The sequence below is a fragment of the Littorina saxatilis genome, linkage group LG5 (assembly GCF_037325665.1).
Source record: "Littorina saxatilis isolate snail1 linkage group LG5, US_GU_Lsax_2.0, whole genome shotgun sequence".
Classification (NCBI taxonomy): domain Eukaryota; kingdom Metazoa; phylum Mollusca; class Gastropoda; order Littorinimorpha; family Littorinidae; genus Littorina; species Littorina saxatilis.
Genome location: NC_090249.1, coordinates 3,008,093 through 3,014,763, shown reverse-complemented (window position 1 = coordinate 3,014,763; position 6,671 = coordinate 3,008,093). Strand labels below are relative to the sequence as shown.

At 42.2% G+C, this 6,671-nt stretch overlaps 2 protein-coding genes across 2 annotated transcripts in view; both read right to left on the bottom strand.

The window, feature by feature from the left end:
* LOC138966080 (cholesterol 25-hydroxylase-like) overlaps nt 1-5,946 on the bottom strand; it is an 18,882-nt gene extending 12,936 nt beyond the window's left edge. The window contains exon 1 of the mRNA XM_070338166.1: nt 5,429-5,946. The gene's annotated coding sequence lies outside the window, so the exon portion shown is untranslated. The remainder of the gene's footprint in view (nt 1-5,428) is intronic.
* Nucleotides 1-6,671, bottom strand: part of LOC138966079 (orexin receptor type 2-like) — a 302,367-nt gene that overhangs the window by 203,492 nt on the left and 92,204 nt on the right. The gene's annotated exons all lie outside the window — the stretch shown is intronic.

The window sequence follows — 6,671 nt, the reverse complement described above, 5'->3', positions numbered from 1 at the left end:
AGACACACACACATACACCACGACCCTCGTCTCGATTCCCCCCTCTACGTTAAAATATTTAGTCAAAACTTGACTAAATATAAAAACAACATCAATGATCAAACATGGCGACCCCTCAAAATCGGCACGAAACACTGTTTCAAACAGAAAGTCAGGGAAGAAGATCAGCGGTACCTCAATCGTCACTCGTCGTCGTCGTCACTCTCACTCCCAAAAAATCCAGAGAGATCTGATTTCAAGTTCACAGTGCTCGTGAAACCTATTTTATCCGAGAATAAGGCGACGTCATGTATAAGGCGACCCCACGATTTTAAGTGAAAACAAGTCGAGTAAGGCGAAAATACATTTAGTCAAGCTGTCGAACTCACAGAATGAAACTGAACGCAATGCAATTTTTCAGCAAGACCGTATACTCGTAGCATCGTCAGTCCACCGCTCATGGCAAAGGCAGTGAAATTGACAAGAAGAGCGGGGTAGTAGTTGCGCTGAGAAGGATAGCACGCTTTTCTGTACCTCTCTTCGTTTTAACTTTCTGAGCGTGTTTTTAATCCAAACATATCATATCTATATGTTTTTGGAATCAGGGACCGACAAGGAATAAGATGAAAGTGTTTTTAAATTGATTTCAAAAATTTAATTTTGATCATAATTTTTATATTTTTAATTTTCAGAGCTTGTTTTTAATCCAAATATAACATATTTATATGTTTTGGGAATCAGAAAATGATGAAGAATAAGATGAACGTAAATTTGGATCGTTTTATAAAAAAATTATTTTTTTTACAATTTTCAGATTTTTAATGACCAAAGTCATAAATTAATTTTTAAGTCACCATGCTGAAATGCAATACCGAAGTCTGGCCTTCGTCGAAGATTGCTTGGCCAAAATTTCAATCAATTTGATAGAAAAATTAGGGTGTGACAGTGCCGCCTCAACTTTTACAAAAAGCCGGATATGACGTCATCAAATACATTTATCGAAAAAAAGAAAAAAAGTCCGGGGATATCATTCCCAGGAAGTCTCATGTCAAATTTCATAAAGATCGGTCCAGTAGTTTAGTCTGAATCGCTCTACACACACACACAGACAGACAGACACACACACACACATACACCACACCCTCGTCTCGATTCCCCCCTCTACGTTAAAACATTTAGTCAAAACTTGACTAAATGTAAAAAGAGAAAAAGTATCGCCTTATAGTCCGAAAAGTACGGTACTGTCAATTAGTTAGTCAGTCAGTAATATCAATCAATTACTTGATAAATCAATCTACAAAACAAAACAGTTATCAGGTAATTAACAAAAGACAAATGATTTCACACAATTATACAGCTGAAACAAGTATGAAGCTGATACCGCTATTGTTCAATTCATAGTATAGAAGAAGAACAAAAAAACAAAAACAAAAACAAAGTCATGCTCCCCCCCCCCCCCCTTCCCATGCACCCACCCACTTCTTAAAACACACACTGACACACACAAACAGAAATTGGATAGCCGTATGTCACCACTGGTGTTCAAAATCTGTGGCACTGGCCACGGTTGTGTATCCCAGTTCCGTCATTAATGTCCACGACCCACACTGTTCCACAGACTGATAACAGTCAAGAATACAGTAACTATAACCACTAGGAAATTCAAGAAATAAAAGAAACAAAGACTGAAAGAGTTGCCGGTGGTCTGGAGGCAATTTCGACGGCTTTTCTGTGTCAAAAACATGTTAAGAAGGCGGCCACTCGAGGGGTTGCTCCTACACGAAGTTTATGCCGCTCGTCATGGCAACAAGTCGCGCGCGCGCCAGTCTGTACAGTGCGTGCGATCGAATGTGCGTGTGACGAGCTTGAGGGTCGGCCAAACAGACTGACAACGCCGCTCTCCGTGCATGTGTGTATGTAGTATCTGTCTGTCTGTCTGTCCGGCTGTAATGTGCCTCCGGACACACAAACCCATGCGTTCAGGTGAACGAGTGTAGAGACTTCAATTTCGTAAGGAAACGTGATAAGTTCCGTTCAGTTGTTGACTACTGTATAATATTGCACCCCCACCCCCCACCCCACCCCCCCCCCCTCAACCCCCCCACCACCACCCTCACCGATCTTACCTGCCACGCACCCTTCAAGACCTCCTGTTTCTCAAACAAACTTGGCGTAGTATTTTCAGAAAATTGACTGGTATACTCCACACAGAATTTCAGTGAAGATCGATGATTCAAAAATGCTTTGCACTCGTCCGTTACACCGTTGATTAAGTATACCAATACATAAAAAAAGCTTCTTTCAGTGTTTAATGACAAAACGGCTGTAATCAGTGATCAAATGCGGAGTTATACAGTTATTTTTTATTCATTAAAATAAACAGTGCCCCGATCACTATACAGGAATGAATTAGTAATTATAGGATTTTGTTCGGTCGTATTTTTATTTGACCGACCGTACTGATAGTCTCTTAGACAATCAGGCGTACAAAATACGGCGAAATCGTATGGATTCCCAGGTCTGCCTGGACCTTACCCGCGCGGGCTTCTACACACTCCAGCGTGGCGAAAATAGTTCGGCCTCTCCGGCATCTCCGATATGGCCAGGCTGTTTTAATGAATGCATTTCTTACAAAAATTAAGCCTCTAGTGCCTTGTTTAATTTTTAAGAAGTTTATTTAAAAAAAAAAATTCAATCCAACTATGCACAGAGAAGCTGTCAATGTTAGGTATGCATGTGACCGTTTTTCTCCCATACAAAACCAGATCATGTCATCAGCGGTGAGCCCAACTGCTTTCACGAGACTGAGGAGCGTGCCTTTAAGGTGTTCCTCTGACTCAGCAGTATCCATTACGGTACAGCACTTTTCATTTCTTCTTCTTCTTTTTTTCTTCAAAATAAAATCTGCAATGTCACTCAGACTGGCAACACTTGGCAGGCTTACCTATCACCCACAAATGACGACGATGACAACCTGGCCATGTGTCAAAAACGCGACAAGTAAAGTACGTACCACTCTGTAACAGTCACGGGAAAATGGAAAGTACAAGCCTTGGAACAAAACCAACCAAAATAAACCACTTTTGACCGATACGCGCTTAATTGAATGTGCCATTCAGAAACTAATGAATTTGACTAATTCAGTCATACTTGGTGAGCATGTCAGAAATTCAATGAGTCACTCTCGGCACGCATGATCAATCTTTACAGGTGTTAATGACGCACGCTTTCTCACCTGGCCGGATGTGTGGTGGTATTGAACATGGTATGCACGTCAAAGACTCTTCCTCTAAATGAATAGATCAATGAGCCATAACTGGCCGACGCCTGGTTATACAGATTCGATGTGTGCGTTAAACACGCCAATCTCCTGCAGCATCGATCTTCTGTCCGTTGACCTTTACCTACACGATCTCCAGATTTCGATTTTTTTTCTGTCCTTAGTCCTTTATCTACATGATCTTCACTCCTTCGATTGTTTTCGGTCCTTCGACCTTTATCTACGCGATCTTCAGTCTTTCGATTTTGTTCTGATCTTTGTCATTTATCTACACGATCTTCAGTCTTCGATTTGTTTCTGTCTTTTGTCCTTTATCTACATGATCTCCAGTCTTTCGACTATTTTCTATCCTTTGACCTTTATCTACACGATCTTCAGTCTTTCGATTTTTTCCCCTGTTATTTGACCTTTATCTACACGATCTTCAGGCTTTCGTTTTCTTGACGTACGCTCAATATCCAGCCATTTCATTGGACGCTGACCGCGAGTACCTGTCGTCGTCATTTATAACTGCCAATCCACACAGGCGTATCATGACTAGACAACGTTACCACAAGCAGCCGACAACGGTCTCGCTTGGTTGCACACATTAAGGGCTTTTAGGACATACAGGTTTACAAGTTGCCCCCTGGTGGGTGCAGCATTTCTCGAGGCAGAAACCACAAATTATACGAAGCTATGTAAAAATATCCCTTGGGTCGCAGGTGAGTCGGTAGAGTATCTTCGCTTCATTTCTTTTTCTGACTGTGCAGCATTGAGGGGTATTGCATCATCGGCGTGACGAGAGAGAGAGAGAGAGAGAGAGAGAGAGAGAGAGAGAGAGAGAGAGAGAGAGAGAGAGAGAGAGAGAGAGGGAGAGAGAGAGAGACAGAGAGAGAGAGAGAGAGAGAGAGAGAGAGAGAGAGAGAGAGAGAGAGAGAGAGAGAGAGAACGAACGAACGAACCAACTTTATTTTTCGAGGGTAATGGAGTAGATACAGCAAAGATCTTTTTCATCCAGCCCTCGCCCAAGAGGGAATTAACTAAGCAGTGCATAATATTAAAGCAGAAGAAGAAGCAAAACAAAAACATAAAAACATGGTTATCAAATCAGACAAAGAGAAAAAAAATAATAAAAAAATGTTCATAGCATACATGCCAACATGGTTATTGGTAATGGTATACATTAAAACACACACTTTGACACACACGGTCACATGCACACAGACACACACAGACACACATGCACATACAGACACAAACGCACACACACACACACACGCACACACGCTAACTGACACGGACACACACACACACACACACACACACACACACACACACACACACACACACACACACACGTACACATTGTACACATAATCATATTGTATGTGCAAAATCCATGAAGAGAACAACGTAAACAGAGAGAGAGAGAGAAAAAAAAAGAAAAAAAAAGAGAGAAAGAGAGAGAGAGAGAGAGAGAGAGAGAGAGAGAGAGAGAGAGAGAGAGAGAGAGAGAGAGAAAGAGAGAGAAAGAGAGAGAGAGAGAGAACTCGAACTCGAAAACTTTATTACCGAGGGATGATAGCATTAGGTCCATATCGTCCTTTCTTACAGCTAGTCCCTACTATAATACACACATGAAACGAAGAACAAGTATGAAGAATAAAAAAAGAAATCAAATAAAACACAATCATGTAGGGAAAAGTATAACAAACATTAGTGTGCTTGTGGAAGCATATACATTTTCTCTTTTACGCACCCTCACACACACTCGCACAAATTGTACACCGACTTAGTCGTTAGAGAGGTGCTTTCGGAGCTGTCTTTTAAAAGAAGATAATGACAGAGAGAGAGAGAGAGAGAGAGAGAGAGAGAGAGAGAGAGAGAGAGAGAGAGAGAGAGAGAGAGAGAGAGAGAGAGAGAGAGAGAGAGAGAGAGAGAGAGAGAGAGAGAGAGAGAGAGAGAGAGAGAGAGAGAGAGAGAGAGAGAGAGAGAGAGAGAGAGAGAGAGAATTGAATTGAACTTTATTTTACACACACACACACACACACACACACACACACACACACACATACAAGCAAACACACACACACACACACACACACACACACACACACAGCCCTCCCCGCTCAGACGAGGCAAGCAACAACACAAGCAAGCAAACAAAGAAGAATCAGTAACACTCACAGTGTCTGCAAAACTTGAAGCTCCCTGCATCACACCTTATCACAACTTCAAAGGTCTTCTTACGATCATCATAACTCATGGCACCCCCATTTCAAAATAGAACACCTTATATCGTTACCAACACTCATAAAAAGCAATTGAACACTTAGGGCAGTGACTGCGTGTTCAAAGAATATCTCCCCAACCTAGCCTGCCTTGTTAGAATTTCAAAGGTTGTCTACGCAAGGCATACCCACACCTAAGATCTCTACACTAGCAAACGAAAAATATATTACCCTATCACGAATCTCATTATCATATTTACGAGCTCAACAGAACAGGAAACGACGCATGCATAATTAAGACGGAAAATGCTAATCAATCCTGTCACCTTATGTGTAAACATAATGATATGCACTGAGCGTGCACTCTTAAAAAAGCTGCGTCACTGCACTTACCCCCAAGACGTGTCCTATTTTTGCTTCCCCCTTTTATCTGTTAGCTAGAGCAATGGCAGCATGCCACAGAAACACAGTAACGGTCCGGGTACCGACAATCAATAATTATGAGGCTTATATCGCGCGTATTCCGTGGGTACAGTTCTAAGCGCAGGGATTTTTTTGATTTAAAAAAAAAAATTTATGCAATTTATATCGCGCACATATTCAAGGCGTAGGGATTTATTTATGCCGTGTGAGATGGAATTTTTTGTACACAATACATCACGCATTCACATCGGCCAGCAGATCGCAGCCATTTCGGCGCATATCCTACTTTTCACGGCCTATTATTACAAGTCACACGGGTATTTTGGTGGACATTTTTATCTATGCCTATACAATTTTGCCAGGAAAGACCCTTTTGTCAATCGTGGGATCTTTAACGTGCACACCCCAATGTAGTGTACACGAAGGGACCTCGGTTTTTCGTCTCATCCGAAAGACTAGCACTTGAACCCACCACCTAGGTCAGGAAAGGGGGGAGAAAATTGCTAATGCCCTGACCCAGGGTCGAACTCGCAACCTCTCGCTTCCGAGCGCAAGTGCGTTACCACTCGGCCACCCAGTCCATGATTAAACAGATGCATTGCTTCCCCACGTGTGACCAATGGTCATAACGATCATCACAAATCTGCCCAGGGTTTTACACGCAGTTTGTTTGTTTGTTTGTTTGCTTAACGCCCAGCCGACCACGAAGGGCCATATCAGGGCGGTGCTGCTTTGACATATAACGTGCGCCACACACAAGACAGACTGAAGTCGCA